Source organism: Mytilus galloprovincialis, chromosome 9 (assembly GCF_965363235.1).
Source record: "Mytilus galloprovincialis chromosome 9, xbMytGall1.hap1.1, whole genome shotgun sequence".
Taxonomy (NCBI): domain Eukaryota; kingdom Metazoa; phylum Mollusca; class Bivalvia; order Mytilida; family Mytilidae; genus Mytilus; species Mytilus galloprovincialis.
The window spans coordinates 11,981,964-11,999,903 of NC_134846.1; the positions used below are offsets into that span (position 1 = coordinate 11,981,964).

A 17,940-nucleotide genomic window follows, 5' to 3' on the forward strand; every position below is an offset into this window, starting at 1 on the left:
ACAAAAAAAATTGTACACATCAGAATTTGTACATCATTACAATTTGTACACAATGTATATATATATATATCACAATGTTAAGTCGAATAACAAATAATCCAGCGAACTCTGTCTGCTATGTATCGTTACCCGTTAATGGAGTGATCGTATCGAGTGTCATATTACGCCGACTGGATTATTTGAGTTTTAGAAATGTTTATTTTTTATACCCGGTGAATCCTACACATTTTTACAGAGATGGCAGAGACGTTTTATAATGGATTTCTCCTGAATTATGAGTAACTAGTTTTGAAATAAGAATCATATTGCTATTAAAGCTTCCGGTATCTATAATGAATCTGACACTGACATATATGCGCTTTTATTTAATAGTCAGAATGCAATTTACATTAAATGAAATTGACATGTTTAAATTACCCATAATTCATATCGATTGTCGCCAAAATGGTATCAAACGTATAGAATACTGTTGATGTATGCATATTAAAATTATCATATTGATTGCATTGTTTCGACTAATGTATGGTAAACAAGCACCTAGCATGCAAAAACAGCCATGTTTTGCTAAGGACAAATCTTAAATCTATAAAAGCCATCAACATTAATTTACTTTAGGACTCGACTTACTGTAATGGCTACGTCGATATATAACGACATTACAGACAATGGAATGTGTCAAGCCACAACTCAGACAAAGGCTAATTTTCTTTGATATATATATATATTTTTAAATCTGTATAAAACGAAATATCTTACAAAATATACATTTATTTGCATTTGTGTAAGGGCATAATGATGCTATTAATGGCTAACTATGATATTCTACATATCATATTTATACAAAGTAAACGTCTGCCTGTTACAACGTAGACTATTATTGCAGAAAAAATTTATGCATATTATCATATTAGTTGCATTGTTTTGAGGAATGAATGTATGGTGAATAAGCAAACATAGAAAATCAAACAAGGGAAAAGTGGGGTTATATAAATTTATACTGTTTTCACGAATCTTAAAGCTTATATTTCTTTTTAAGTCTAAATCGTCAACAATTTTTCATAAATTTATGATACATGATTTTCAGAATATTTCGCCATTATAGCTAAAGGGATATAGGTCAACATTTATAATCTATGATAGAAAAGTGCATGATCATTGATGTGGCTTACATCACGAAAGACCTTAGTATTAAAACAATTTTCAAACTGCAACAGCATTTAAGAAACGAAACTTTGATTTGTTTTAGAACTGAAAATTTGATTTAACAATTCTTTATAAACTGAATTTGATATGTCTTCGTGTCAAACACATTACGTAAAAAATTTTGATCAACATTTTCACTCTTTTGCTTTTTTAAATTTTGATTTAAATTTTGATTAAGAGTCCGATACAGAATTTTCAAAGTTTCCAATGCTTATCATTCGCTTCTGACTTTAATATGATACATAACCTACATGTACAAGGTCATATTTCAAAATACTGGTCGATTATACGCTTTTAGCAGTTTATAGAATTTTATCAGAATTTAATTAAAATAACATCATTGCAAACATTAAATAATCTTTGCCATCAGGAATAACTGTCTGATATTTGGACAGTGAAATTGAAAGCTTTCAAATGAAAATAGTAAAGTATATTAAATTAATGTATTAAAGAACATTGCATATTGTAGTTTAGGAATCTGATGTACAGTAGTTGTCGTTTGTTTTTGTAATTTATACGTGTTTCTCGTTTTTTTATATAGATTATACCGTTGGTTTTCCCGTTTGAATGGTTTTACATTTAATTTAGTAATATTGGGCCCTTTATAGTTTGTTGTTCGGTGTGAGCCAAGGCTCCGTGTTGAAGGTTGTACCTTGACATATAATGGTTTACTTTTATAAATTGTTATTTGGACGGAGAGTTGTCTCATTGGCAATCATACCACATCTTCCTATATCTATCTACATGTATATATCATTAATTTGAAAGCCGTTTTGGTGGTCTGTTATGCAGTAGTGTGCTGAACAGACGGGGTTATAATTTGTTTAAACATTTGGTCAAAATAAATGCGTGCTTTCAGTTTTCCTGGTACATTTGTATTAGCTGTTTCTCAGCCAAACACTTAATTTATGGTTCATGATTTATGACAAATATGGTGGCTCAGAGTCGGAATATTTTTTCAAGGCAAGTTTACTCAATATGACTCTTTTGTTGGGAGTAAAAACATTTTATGACTATTATCTAAAAAAAAGAAGATGTGGTATAATATGCATATGATGCCAATGAGACAACTCTCCACAAGAGACCAAATGACACAGAAATTAACAACTATATATAGTTCATCGTACTGTATTCAACAATGAGCTAAGCTTATACCGGATAGTCAGCTATAAAAAGCCCCGAAATGGCATATGTAAAATAATTCAAACAAGGAAAATAACAGCCTAATTTATGTACAAAATAGGAACGAAAAACAAATAAACAACACATCAACAAACGACAACCACTGCATTGCAGGCTCCTGACTTGAAACAGGCACATACATACAGAATGTAAAACATGTAAGCAGGTATCCCAACCCTCCCCTAACACCAGCATGTCTGTCTAGAATAAATATGATTGAATGCATTCTGTTAAGAATAATCAGTTTTGGAAGCAATGCCAGCGTTAATTGCGGATTTCAGGGTGTCAAATAAAAATGAAAATAATCAAGTAATATATACGTGACCGTCATACCCAAGTGATGTCGATAATATCAATACTGTTTTAAAAAATAATAGTAAACAAAAATAAAAACCTTTGAAATCTATCAGAAATGTCCAGTGCAAAGCACTATTGTTGTTAATTTCCCCTATTGTTTACCATGGACTTCATGTTTAACATCATTCATTCAACTTAAAAGATACATGTCATATCACATGAAAAGAATTTGCCAAAGACCTCACCACTCGTGTAGTATTTGCCACTGAACGTCAAGTAACACCTCAGCTATTGCTATCCCCAATACAATGTACAATATAGAATCATATTAGAGTTTTAAGATATATCATTCGCTAAAACTTCTTATTGTGAATGGACAGAAACCTTTGCACAAGGGTCTGGATGGGGATCCTCCGATTCTGTATCCCTTTTTTAGACCATTTCTCTATTCGTTATACCATTTGGCCATTACTCTCAAATTCTTATATTGTAAACCCTTTTATTCTCTCTTCTTATTGTGGGGGTCTTTTAATGTCTCTCTTCTCATTTGTTTTGCCCTTTATTCTGTACTTTGTGTTAATTATTCTCTATTCTGTAAACCTATTAATCCTTTTATATTTATGTGTTTAACCGTGATAGATAGATATGACCTATATAACCAGCAGTGTCGGCAAATCATTTGCACTATTCACCCTTATATGGATTAAAAGTTTATAAAAAAATCATGGAAAAGTTGAAAGGCACATTATTTTAACAAACATTGACATGAAGGATTATTTAGAAAATAAATCTAGTTCTTGTCATTTTAATTACCAATACAATCGTAAAATAACATTATAACAGCAGTTCAAACATGCTGGTTTTTTTACATGAACATGTTGCCGCTCTATTCTTATTTTTCAAATTGAATAACTATTAGTACTAGTAAGTTATACAAAAAAATGCTTCCGCTGTATTCTTATTTTCAACAATAATTATTAGTATTTTTATAAATGAAAACACCGCCGCTCTTTTCTTGTTTTTCATGTGGAAAAATAAAAATGGAAAGATAATATGTACATGTATAGTTAGTGCAAAATTGCTAGGATTTTAGCCTGAGCTTATTGAATAATGGATAATGATTTGAAAAACTAATAAATTAAACTGACAAATCTTAATCACTAAAAAATGCGGGTATCTTAAATCCTTACACATTTCATGTGGCCATGAATCTCATTAATTAGTTTTTTTATTACCAGAAACCATTAGGGAACCATGAGATGGAATTTAATCTGAAACCAATAAATTGTCACGCATGCGTCAGATCATATCAATATCGATATATTAACATTCAGAACGTGCACAGTTCACCTATTTAGCAAATTATATATAAAAAAAGAAGGAATCAAGTTCAGCCTTTCATTGTGGCTGTAGTGTTGTTCGTCTTTTAACACGTAGACTGGTGAATTTAAATACTAATTTGTCAGTATGTACAATGCTTATACTAATTTGTCAGTATGTACAATGCTAATACTAATTTGTCATTATGTACAATGCTAATACTAATTTGTCAGTATGTACAATGCTAATACTAATTTGTCAGTATGTACAATGCTTATACTAATTTGTCAGTATGTACAATGCTAATACTAATTTGTCAGTATGTACAATGCTAATACTTATTTGTCAGTATGTACAATGCTTATACTAATTTGTTAGTATGTACAATGCTAATATTAATTTGTCAGTATGTACAATGCTTATACTAATTTGTCAGTATGTACAAGGCTAAATAAATACTAATTTGTCAGTATTATAATGCTAATACTAATTTGTCAGTATGTACAATGCTTATACTAATTTGTCAGTATGTACAATGCTAATACTAATTTGTCAGTATGTACAATGCTAATACTAATTTGTCAGTATGTACAATGCTTAATACTAATTTGTCAGTATGTACAATGCTAATATTAATTTGTCAGTATGTACAATGCTAATATTAATGTGTCAGTATGTACAATGATAATACTAATTTGTCAGTATGTACAATGCTAATACTAATTTGTCAGTATGTACAATGATAATATTAATTTGTCAGTATGTACAATGCTAATACTAATTTGTCAGTATGTACAATGCTAATACTAATTTTTGTCAGTATGTACAATGCTAATACTAATTTGTCAGTATGTACAATGCTAATACTAATTTTTGTCAGTATGTACAATGCTAATACTAATTTGTCAGTATGTACAATGCTAATACTAATTTGTCAGTATGTACAATGATAATACTAATTTGTCAGTATGTACAATGCTAATACTAATTTGTCAGTATGTACAATGCTTATACTAATTTGTCAGTATGTATAATGCTAATACTAATTTGTCAGTATGTACAATGCTAATATCAATTTGTCAGTATGTACAATGCTAATACTAATTTGTCAGTATGTACAATGCTAATACTAATTTGTCAGTATGTACAATGCTAATACTAATTTGTCAGTATGTACAATGATAATACTAATTTGTCAGTATGAACAATGCTTATACTAATTTGTCAGTATGTACAATGATAATACTAATTTGTCAGTATGTACAATGATAATACTAATTTGTCAGTATGTACAATGATAATATTAATTTGTCAGTATGTACAATGCTAATACTAATTTGTCAGTATGTACAATGCTAATACTAACTTGTCAGTATGTACAATGCTAATATTAATTTGTCAGTATGTACAATGCTAATACTAATTTGTCAGTATGTACAATGCTAATACTTATTTGTCAGTATGTACAATGCTAATACTAATTTGTCAGTATGTACAATGATAATACTAATTTGTCAGTATGTACAATGCTAATATTAATTTGTCAGTATGTACAATGCTTAATACTAATTTGTTAGTATGTACAATGCTAATATTAATTTGTCAGTATGTACAATGCTAATATTAATTTGTCAGTATGTACAATGCTAATACTAATTTGTCAGTATGTACAATGCTAATACTAATTTGTCAGTATGTACAATGATAATATTAATTTGTCAGTATGTACAATGCTTATACTAATTTGTCAGTATGTACATTGCTAATACTAATTTGTCAGTATGTACAATGCTTATACTAATTTGTCAGTATGTACAATGCTAATACTAATTTGTCAGTATGTACAATGCTAATACTAATTTGTCAGTATGTACAATGCTTATACTAATTTGTCAGTATGTACAATGCTAAATAAATACTAATTTGTCAGTATGTACAATGCGTATACTAATTTGTCAGTATGTTCAATGCTAATACTAATTTGTCAGTATGTACAATGTTAATACTAACTTGTCAGTATGTACAATGCATCAATCATCAATGTATTGATACTCAGACCTAAATTTCAATATTCGCAACCTCGTTTTGGACCTTTCCATCACTGCCTTCAATTCATAAAGCCAAAGTGGTTATTTGTATTATCAAGGGACTGGTTCGTCCTGAAACCAGACAATCATTAAATATAAATCTGTCACGCAGGGACAAACCAATTGTCTCAAACAAGAGTTGAACATCGTGTGGCATGGTGATTATTACTATTGGATTATATTGCGTTCATTTGCATAATATTGCCATTTTGTTAACGTCGATTTTTAAAAGACAGAATACAGACAACTTGCATTGCATGTTGAAGACAATCAACAAATTCCCCTTAATTCTTGATCATTTATTTTGAATATATTCAACAATTCTCAAGTTTTGGATTTCTAAATGTATCAAACTTAAGATTACTTTGTTTCAAGGGCATAATTTAAAGCTATAATAATTACAAAATTCATAGCTGTTTATGGATTCCGAAATTGCCTGCAAATTCGAAGAAGCAAGATTCACATATCTTTGTCAATGCTATTCAGACAATAATTGGCAATCAGATACTACAAAAAAAAACCGGATTCCAACAAATCAAGCTTCATAATTTCTTTCCTTTAATTTCCTGAAGCATTTTGTCACTTTCGTCGAAGGAATCAATTCTTTCTTGAGAGCAACAGAACTTTTCAGATTGTGTCTAACGTATTAAGTATTGAAGTGCTTTTCCTCGCTGACAAACTCATTAGGAAAGATGTTAATTGCACTTGTTGAAACTGGTGACATCTGGGATAGTTTAGGCGCCGATTGTAATTTCCATCAATATTTTCTTGTTAAATCCGTAGCTATATCATTATACATTTATCATTAATCTATAAACCTTGAATAATGTCTGTCTCACTATGTAACATACTTAAAATAAAATTGATAATCAAAAGTCATACAAAATAGGAATTCCGGAGCTGTAGTTTGGAGAGGTATGAATAATTGGGGTTTTCAGTCGAGTTCGCCTAGTTGCCAAATTTTTATATGTGGTTAACAGTGAGGTGATTGACGACTACTTAATGTCCAGTAGCAAATAGTACACTCCTGAAGGGAATATTCCTTTTCAACATTGAAAGAAGATTGACACATTGATCTTTTGCTAGCTCACAAGAAGCAATGGTACAACATTTTAGTGACTCCGAGTTTACCCGCCCTTGACCTTACTTCTAAGCGACCTTCACGCAGTTAGTAAATTGCAAAAACAAAAATCCTAAAGTTTTCAGCTTGACCTGGTCGTAGTTTGAACCATAGATAAGTTAATGTGTCCGCTACAGAGATGGCATAAAATCCATAGCTAGATTTATTATATTGTTCCATTAAGCAAAATACAGTAATGAATGTAAAAAAGGCAGCCGATAGGTAATCTATTGATGTGGGGTTTATATAGCATTGTATGTATATTATCTAAGTATAAAGGGTCAATATCTAACCTTCAATCACCCTGCCCGACCCCCACCCCCACCACCGTCACTCACCCATTCCTCGTTTAAAAAGCCAGCTTCGCTAGGAGGTGATAATGTTATTTTTATCACATTATTTGGACGCCATTAGGCTCATTGACTTTGATGAACAAAAAATAAATAAATATTACAATGGTTTTCAGGAAAATATAATAACAAAATGTTCGCGATATATAAAACGATGCGAAGGCTGCCCACTTGCAATTAAAATGCACATGACTGTGCAGCATTGCATATGAAGTTTACTACAATTGTAAAAGACTATTATACCTTTTCTTACTTACATTTTTCGTTTTTATCCATACAATAATAGAGTCAATAAATTCTTGTCAACAATTACACACTACTATGATCACCGCTTTGACAGTCCGCAATCCGGTAAATTACAAATCTCTTCTTATTTTGAATACAAACATAGCCCGTGGATGTGTATTGATTTTGAGTAGAGAAAGCTGTCGATGTTAGTTTCATCAACCGTAAAACAGTTAGGATTTCACAGGACAGATGTATATTTCATTTCATTGAATATTGATTTAAAAGTAAATAAAAAATATCATTTTTCTGTAATGATATTAAAGATCAATAATTCATATATGGCATATTGCTGCACATGATATTGGACGTTTAATTGGAATTTAGTCAATACTGATATTTGATACGGCATATCAATTAATAACTGAATTTTTAATTATAAATGATAAAAACAATGGCATTCTGCTTGTTGATTAGAAGAAGAAATAACTGGGTTAGTTTTTGTCACATTATTCAATACTTTCAAGCGCAAGTTTCAGGGGAAATAACATACTTATAAGGGCAAGTGATAGCGGCAGAATTTGTTTACACAACAGTTGTAAAGTTACCGGAGTACGCCAAGGGACACGAATCACATGATAAAACAAACATTTTGAAATGTGTATAGTTTTGTTCTCTAGAGAGTTATATCAATCAAATGATTTTAAAATAAATCTGATTACATTCTTTCTCGTGTTTCTGATAATTTTTGATATAGCTAAACCAAAAGGAAATACTTCAAAAAAAATAACATATAATATTTTTTAATTTCTAACACTGACCTGTGTTTATCCCAATTCCGCATTGCAACATAGATATATCTTAACCTGAAATATTTTAATACTTGTACGCCTTATTTGAATAACATGTATACTGGTTATAGTTTATTCACTTTTAAATGGACTTGTTCGATAAACATTTGTGTAATTCGAAAATCAAAATAAAAATTGAAGTTAATTAAGTCGAAGAAATATTGGATTAACTTTACCAATATTTATGCAATGGTTTACTCAACAGTATAAAGTACATTTAATTATTATAAGTACCAGTCTTTATTAGAATCAGTCAATTTCGAAATAAAATTAAACTTGACAGAAAAAACACCCACCGAACATCCTATAACGAAGTACCCTCGTCCTGAGTTAAAAGATGTACTATAGGTCTTCCGTTCCTGCTTGTCTGGTAATTTTAAAAATCTCTACATAACATTTTGTGAGAATGATGGCAAATTTAGGAGTTGACTCCCCTTAATTGGCAATTTCTTGTGCATTTCAACAAATTTGTATCTTAAAAACCAGAACAAGAAAAGGAAACGAAAATTATATGAGCTCTCTACTATACAATTAAATGAAATTAATGTAATGAAAATTTGAATGAATAGGGTTTTGTTTGTCATGCTTTCACACCTCGATCTGCCATATTCTTAGGCGGATCTTCACTTAACTAAAACTTGATTTTCTCATTTAAAAATAATTTAATTTTGGATGTAACGCGTCTTCTGATGGAAGATGAAACAATTGCCTTTAGGTACCAGAAACAGGCAAAATATAACCTTCGATTTCAATATAAACTTTCAAAATAGGTTAAGCGGGCAGAATATATTGGGATATAAAATTATGTCCATCTATTGGTCTTCCGTTCGGACTTGCAGTAAAATCCTCGCCAAAGCCAAATTATGCGGAATGTGCATTTTCGCATTCTTGCTGGTCTGAACGGGGATATCAAATACGATGACTTGTGTGGGGAGAGTGTCATACTTTTTTCACCTTAACAGCCTTTACAAAAACTCTTCATTATGTATCATGTAACTGTGGCAAGGCTCATTCTCTGTTATATACAATCTCTAATATACCCTTATTTGGCAGTGGTATTCAAAATTTTGAATCATCATCCCAGTAGATATCTATTACAAGAACTAGCTATAATTGTTTAATGTAAATTTGTTCTCGTTCTTAAAATGTATGAAATATTTGCCACTGAACGTACTAGAGCTGATCGTATAACGAACTGATTAATGTGCATTTAGATTTTTCCTACAAGTAAGGACCATTTGCATTTTATTTACAGACTTATTTTAAATTTCTCGACAGTTAAATTTTAGTTATTTAAAGAGCTCGGCAAGCCTCGCGCTTTAAATAATAAAATTTAACTGTCTCGAGTGGAGAAATATCGTAATACACTTGTTGCAGTTTAAGAAATCTATATTTCTAACGTCAGACACGTTTTTGTAGATAGATGTGTTTGTGTTCTGTTAAATTGTTCCTTTTGAAATTGTAAGACGATGATGACTGCTGTACCCATATTTTGACTCTTTTATTTATTGTGTCTGTTTAGTTCACGCATCATTGTAAATATAACGGAATTTGACGAGACTGTCATCAAAGTGAGAGGTTTAGCGCTTTAAAACCAGGTTTAATCCACCAATTTCTACATTTGAAAATGCCTGTACCAAGTCAGGAATATGACAGTTCGTTTTTGATGTCATTTGATTTTGCCATGTGATTATGGACTTTCCGATTAGATTTTCCTTTGAGTCAGTATTTTTGTGATTTTACTTTTTATTACAAGATACACAAGGCATAGTAAATAGGATTTACTATATCATTGTAGAGAAATTCCCCTTTCATTCCACATTGTCAGCATATAATCTTTCAACACATGATATTATAATACAAGTGTTGTTTGTTAAATATAATATATGATCATAGTTTATAATTTCAGTTTCCGGTATATTTTCAATCTTTGTGATTTTATATTCACACCACGTTTAAAAGTGCCATTTAACAGTTCGATTGCATTTATCGATACAGTAAAAAAAAGTGGGATTAATTTAGATTTAGTTTTCTTTGGATGCTGCCAGCCACTATTAGTTGATGGTGTCCTGGAGGAAGTATGATCATCGGCATCTGACATATGCTAAGTCTCTGTCTTGTGTTAGTAATACAGTCTTGAAATCGCAGCGCCGTAAGAGTTTTGCTCTATAGTGAAGAATTAGGAGAAGAACAGCTAAAGGTTCGTTTACCTTTTCATTTTTCCTCCCCTATGTGCATGTACGGATCTTGTGCAATGACTTGAAACACCATATTCTTTCTTTTCCATTAAGCATAACACATGGGTTTTCTTTGAGCCACCATTTTTCTTTGGGCCACCAGATCTCGTTGTAAATAATCGTGTGTTTACAATTAATTCAAACCATCCTGTTTGCTATCTTTTTAATCATTAAATCTTACAAATACAATTAATTTTAAGTGGTAATTATTCTTAAGGGACGGTGCAATATTTATCAAGCAGGGGGGACCGGTGCAAATCCCAAAACCTGTTTGGAAAAAAGTATTGTCCCATGCTGATGTGATAGGAAAAAAAGTTATGTCCCATGACCTCTATTCATTAAAAAAGTATGTGTCCCATGAATATCATGAATATATTGAGTGAATAAAAACACAATCTGTACCTTAAATAACGTAAAGCAACAATATTTATTGTGATATAAATGTTTTTGACAATCATTTTAACATTCTCGACTAGTCTTGACCTTCAAATTTAGTTTTGACTGGTGTAAATCAGCCCATCTAACTAAATTGAATATTGATCTTACAAAATTCAAGCTTATTAGGTAGTTTGATTTATTGCTGTGAAATGAAAGAATTTAATTAAAAACTGCATAGTTTGATGAAAATCCAAGTTGATTTGAAAAAGTTATAAAAAAAATTAAAGATGCCTATCTAAATTTATATAATAATTTTTATTTTTACCTATTGTAAAATTAAATTCTTTCATTTCACAGCAATAAATCAAACTACCTAATAAGCTTGAATTTTGTAAGATCAATATTTAATTTAGTTAGATGGGCTGATTTACACCAGTCAAAACTAAAATTGTTTATCATATTCTGTTTCTGTTTGAATGTTTCTTGTGTGTATTTTTGGGCTAATTCAAATAAAATGTTTACTACTTAAGCATTTGAAAAAAGTGTATGTCCCATGCATTAAGATAATGAAAAATCATCAGGTCCCACTACTTTGCACGTTGAAAAAAGTACATGTCCCCTTACCATTTGCACCGGTCCCCCCTGCTTCATAAATAATGCACCGTCCCTAAGCACGGTGTATATTCACACGTGTACGTTTTTGTACTTGTGTCTTGCTTCAGAAAATAACCAGGAAGTGGGAGTGTCATTCGGACTTACATTTTTATTATTTTTACTATTTTGTTTTTTTTTTTGTCAAGGAGGTAATATAAGTTCAGCATGTCTAATCATAGCTAAATTTAAACTTCCTTATATAATTGTTCAGTCATACACGAAGAATATTAACAAACAATATCTTCTTTTGACACTTATATTTTTATTGAAAAATGTTGGAATCACTTATTAAATATTGGTTTCATACTGCAGCTATCGTTAATTATATTTCCTAATGATATATTTACAATAAATAAAGGTAAGTGTTTTTTTTTTCTCACTATATTAATACATGTACTGCCAATGACAATCTTTGATTCATTAGCAATACAATTTATAGTATTAAATAATACAAATATTCAATTACATCAGTGAAATATATATATAATACATTTAAACAATCAGTCAAATAATAATATAAGTACGAATACCCATACAGGTTGCACTTTGTAAATACAGCTGTTTCTCAAACCACGCCTCTTTTGGGGAGATCTTGAATATTCATAGAAAATTTATTTTGTTTACATACGGGTTCCCAGTTATGCTCTCTGTGTTCCATATCACAGAGACATAACTTGGGAATGTTACCAGTAAATAAACATGTGCATAACGATGAAAATATGCCGCACAGCCCCATATTTTGACCTTTGAAAAAAATTGTAGTGCATATGAACTTTCAATTCTAGGATAAGATTTTTTTCAAAACTTCATAGTAAAAGAGGTACAGTTTTAGCCGTAAAAGGAGTTCCTATGGGAAATTGCATTGTCAATATTAACAGAAATGCAACCTACAGCAGTACAGAAGAGTATGATAAAATATAATACATATCAAGCATTTATTTACTAAATAAATTTGATTAACAAAGGTGTACAGAGAAATTTATAATAGTAAATTTATATTTAAAAATCAAATGGGATTGTTCATAAAGAATAAAGTATATTCGGCGTACACACCAACGAGATAGCACATTATAACAAAAAATAAACTACACAATAAATCAAGGTCCAAATGGCCCAGAGTTTAAATTTCATTTTTTTTAAAAATAGATATAGGAAGATGGGATGTGAGTGCCAATGAGACAGCTCTCCATCCAAAAAAACAATTTATAAAAGTAAACCATTACAAGGCAATGTACGGCCTTCATACGGAGCCCTGGCTCACACCTAACAAAAAGCTATAAAGGGCCCCAAAATTACTAGTGTAAAACCATTCAAACGGGAAAACCAACGGTCTAATGTATGAATATTCATAAAAAAGACTTGGGTGTACGTCAATGAGACAACTGTATATAAAAAAAGTACGTAGGTTGGTGATTTTGTATCATTAATGTTTCTTTGATTTTACACAGTTTTACTAAATATATCTAGTGGATGTTTGAACAAGAAAACAAAGATTAAGTCGATTATGTTACACGATACAATTAGATTGAAAAAGTAAATCAATAAATAGTGTTTGCTATACTCAGCATATACACATCTCTTATTATACAGAAAATTCAGGTTTTATCCACCATTTACTACCTAAGGAAATGCATGTTCAAGTTCAGAAATATGACAGTTGTTTTCAAATTGTTTGATGTATTTAAGCTTTTGATTATTCCATTCATTAAGGAACTTTCCATTTTGAATTTTCCTTGGCATTCGTTATTTTGGTTGTTTTACTTTTCTCCAGGTATGGAACCTCCTTGGTAAGTTGTTCTCCCGGTTGATGGCATTGAAAAATTCTATCTATAAATCAGATGATAACAGAGACAAAACTTAGTAGGTATGGATGATCCCTGACAGGGAATTGTCCCAAATGGTCATTTATGCACTTGCCATAAAAAAAAAATGAAAAGCGAGGCTTTATAGATTCCATGCTTCCGAAACGCTTTTCTGTTTGACCTTCAACAGGAACGCTGAATGCTGAATATCCAAAAGCCAAGGATGTATCAGAACCGAAACATTTGAAAATCTATATGACCAGAATATATCTCAAAACATTAATTTCAAATCCATCTATTCTCTACTTATTCTGACAGAGTTGCAAACTTTTCTTCTAGATAATTTTGTGATATGAATCATTTCAATACAGAAGTACTGACTACTAAACTGATGATATCTCCGGGACTTATATTCCACTCTCAAGTGTATTGACCTGGTGCACTAACAAGTGAGAGCAACTAATTCCATAGGGATACAAACTAGAAATATATGAAAATAGATTTGATGATTTTCAAATTTGTATAATTGTTCCGGACTGTTTCGTACTTTTGTGGCAAATATAGCTCTTTTTGATTCTAGCATCATTGATGAGTCTTTTGCGGAAAAATCATTAATAATAAGATAATTTTATACTTACTTTTATTTGATATGTATATCATTGATCTTTCTACATACAAATGTAGAAGTACCTGTTATGGAACATCTAGATGAACATGAGGTGGCTGTTCTCTCAGTCGACGAAACTGCTGGTTCACTTACTGTCAACTCTGAGGGTCAAGGAATAAACGAGACAAATACAAACAGGTACACAAGTATGCTGCATGGAGTGTATTAAAGCTTAGAGAGCAAATAATTGTGTTTTAAATTACCTTATAAACATTTGATCCAATGCCCCATGCTACCCATACAATAACGAGATATTCCGTCTGTACAATCTAACAAGCTACTTACCATTGACGCCAAAGACTGAAAACTGAGTAACTTTCTAAATTTCGCAAGTATATTCTGCTAAAGTATTTGTTTTATATAGCTGAATTGTTAAGTTTCATCTTTAAACATGGGGACATATATTTTCTGTTGTAAGATTTTTTTAGTATCCAAAATGTGGTGCTTTTGATGTATTGTCTTCTTGTACTCTAATTACGTGACACTTTTCCTGTATATGACACCTATTCGTTTTAAATCTAGGAATCACACTGCGTATGTACCAAATGAAATTTGTAATGGAAGAAAAAAATACATATAAATGGAGATAAGGTAGTATTAACTGATTCTGAAAGAAAACAATAAGTATCAACTGTAATGACACAGCTTAAAAAACAATCGGTAAAGCGAGAAAAAATAACAAAACACAACTGATATAAACACAGCTCTACCATATAACATATTGTACACAGTTAGAATTACAATTAACACATTGTTTTTTTTATCATTGTAATCGATAAACAAAAACCCGAAAGTTAACAAACAACCAAAATATACGTTCAAATGTCGTCGAATAAATTTTTTTTTGTCGATTATATACGTTATTAACTTTTTATTAGATAACAGAGAATGTTGTTATGCATCAGTTCAACACTCTCTAGACTATTATATAAAACCAATCGCTACATTATTTTCAGACGGAACTGCCTTTGGTCCATCATATTTTCTACGATTGTGCTTCCAACAACTGCTGGTGATTTACTTCCTGGTGAAAATGAAAATCAGCACAGTCGAGACGGGAAAATATCATCTTTAGTTGCATTAAAAACAGCCGTGGGAATTCTGATTGTTTTGATGTATATAAGGTTCGGGTCTACAAGTCTTCAAGGACTTCAGATAAAATATGATATAGTACAAATACTAATAATTATATTTCTAGTAATTTCACTCTTTATCTATTTAGTATTTATTTTCGGTATATTGTATTATCCAGATACTTGGACATATTCAGAATCAAAGAGAAAACACACGTGTCTAAAAATGTTGTTTATTGTAATGTTTACGCCATGTAACATTGCATTCCTTGCTATAAAAGTAAGTGTTCATGTCAAGTGTACAGTAAATCCAGAAAACAGACAAAGTTTATCAATACATATAATTTATGAATGTCTTTTCATCGTTTTTCTGATATGTCAAATGTTATTTATGTGTATGTCTTCTGGAAAAAATCTGTATAAATCTGTCTCACTCATTATGCTGCTACGATAGTTATAGCATCAAATGTTGCAATTGTGTTCTACAGTTCCCTAAAAACCCATTTTGAAGAAATTTTACATCATGATGCAAAAATTGAATGTTTTAATTCGACAATAGCCTTCTCAATTTATGATTCTTCAAAATTATACCTAGAGCCTACTGTCATTGAAAATGCCCTTTTATGCATACTTGTTATAAAAGATATATTTTCCCGTTCACATGACAACGAAAGAGACCATTTAGCAACACTCAAGTATGCTATAAAGGGCAAACTGATGTGTGTCACTGTATTAGCGGTTGTTTTTATCTTTCCTTATTTTTTACTCAGAATTTTACTTCTTCATAACGAGGATAGCAACAACAACCTTTACTTTGTTCAGGCATGCGCATTTGCAGTTCTTAAATTTATAATGTATATAGTTTTGATTAAATGTTTTCATTTTCTTCTTATCAATTGTAGAAATTATTATACTGCATCTGAAACACCTCTAAAATTAAATCACTATTTAATTCTATTTAGCGCCTTAGGATCAGAAGTATTTTTTGGACTAAATTTTGCTGCATCAGTTGATAAGGAAGGAAAAGAAACAATCTTGTACACTGTGAATAATGTATTACAATTTATAACTACATTTGTTCAAACTGTATTAATCATTCAAATGAAAGATTACAAAAAGATAGATAATGAGTCTGTATCATGTACCTTCCTTTTCCTAGCCTTGGTTAATTTTGGTCTTTGGTTATACGATACTTTCCTTGAAGCCGTATATTTTGATAATCTTCACTATACAACACTTTATTATGGACAAACAACGACATTAACTATAAGACATTTATTTGTGCCAATGGTAATTTTTTATCGTTTTAAATGTTTCCTTTCATTTTTTGAATTATCAGCTTTCACACCTCCGTTTGTAGATCGGCTTCTTGGTGCTGTTGACAAAATAAAAATAAAAGTTTGTTGTTGTCACACACGACAAAGATATGAGGAAATATAAAAATGTGCAAGTACAAACATTGTTTTTGAATACATGAATATCAGCACTCTTTTGTTTTGTTTTATTTTGCTAAATAAATCCAACACTTTGCATTATAATAGTTTAGTATCACCCCTACTATTTGGTGGGGTTCGTGTTGTCTATTCTTAATTTTTCTATGTTGTGTCATGTGTACTATATTTGTCTGTTTGTCTTTTTTTCATTTTTAGCCATGGCGTTGTCAGTTTATTTTCGATTTATGAGTTTAACTGTCCCTCTGCTATCTTTCGTCCCTCTTTTAGTACTGTATTTAAATGCTTAACGTATTTGATTTTACAATCAGAACTGTGTTCAGCATTCCAATAGCGTGATAATAATACTATATCATTATTTCATATTTTGTACATATTTCAGAATATTTCAGAACATAAAGAAATTGTCTTTTTATAGTTTATGTTATAACTATTTTATAAGGTTAAAAAACGACAGCACGATTTGTTTTAATTTGGCATAGTGTTATGACACTGTCAATAAAATTGAAAATGGAAATAGGAATGTGTCAAAGAGAGAACAACCCGACCAAAAGAGCAGACAACAGCAGAAGGGCACCAATGGGTCTTCAACGCAGCGAGAAAATTTCGAACCCGGTGTGCTTCAGCTGGCCCCTTTACAAAAATATATACTGGTTCAGTTATAGTGGACGGCATACTGAACTCCGAAATATACACAAGAAACTAAAATAAAAAATCATCAAGACTGACAAAGGCCAGAGGCTCCTGACTAAGGACAGGCGAACAAATGCGGTGGGGTTAAACATAGATATAGGAAGATGTGGTGTGACATGTTTTTTGAGATCTCAACCCTCCCATATACCTCTAGCCAATTTAGAAAAAAAAAACCAAACACACAACAATACGCACAGAAAAAGTCAGTTTAAAAGAAGTCAGATACTTTTTAAACAGTTGCTACGGATGATTACTTAAGATTTTTTTCTCTATAGAAAAGTAATCTTAGCTTTTAAAGTACTGTTCCAATTATCACCGGACTATCCCAATGTTTTAAAAGATGTGAATCA

General features: G+C 30.9%; 1 protein-coding gene and 1 long non-coding RNA gene across 5 annotated transcripts in view; one reads left to right on the forward strand and one right to left on the reverse strand.

The window, feature by feature from the left end:
- LOC143044410 (BAI1-associated protein 3-like) overlaps nucleotides 1–8,691 on the reverse strand; it is a 123,907-nt gene extending 115,216 nt beyond the window's left edge. The window contains exon 1 of one of the 3 annotated variants that reach the window (XM_076216418.1): nucleotides 8,606–8,691. The gene's annotated coding sequence lies outside the window, so the exon portion shown is untranslated. Of the gene's footprint in view, nucleotides 1–7,816; nucleotides 7,987–8,605 lie in introns of those variants that run through there. The other 2 variants (XM_076216417.1, XM_076216419.1) reach the window with 2 other exon arrangements.
- A 1,928-nt stretch (nucleotides 8,692–10,619) lies between these two features.
- On the forward strand, nucleotides 10,620–16,573 carry LOC143044411 (uncharacterized). Of its 2 annotated transcripts, none has more exons than XR_012968674.1 (3): nucleotides 10,620–10,835; nucleotides 14,391–14,511; nucleotides 15,330–16,573. It is a non-coding gene; the product is annotated as an uncharacterized LOC143044411 (long non-coding RNA). The 2 variants fall into 2 exon arrangements; XR_012968675.1 differs by lacking the exon at nucleotides 10,620–10,835 and adding an exon at nucleotides 12,138–12,262.
- Nucleotides 16,574–17,940: the final 1,367 nt, after the last annotated feature.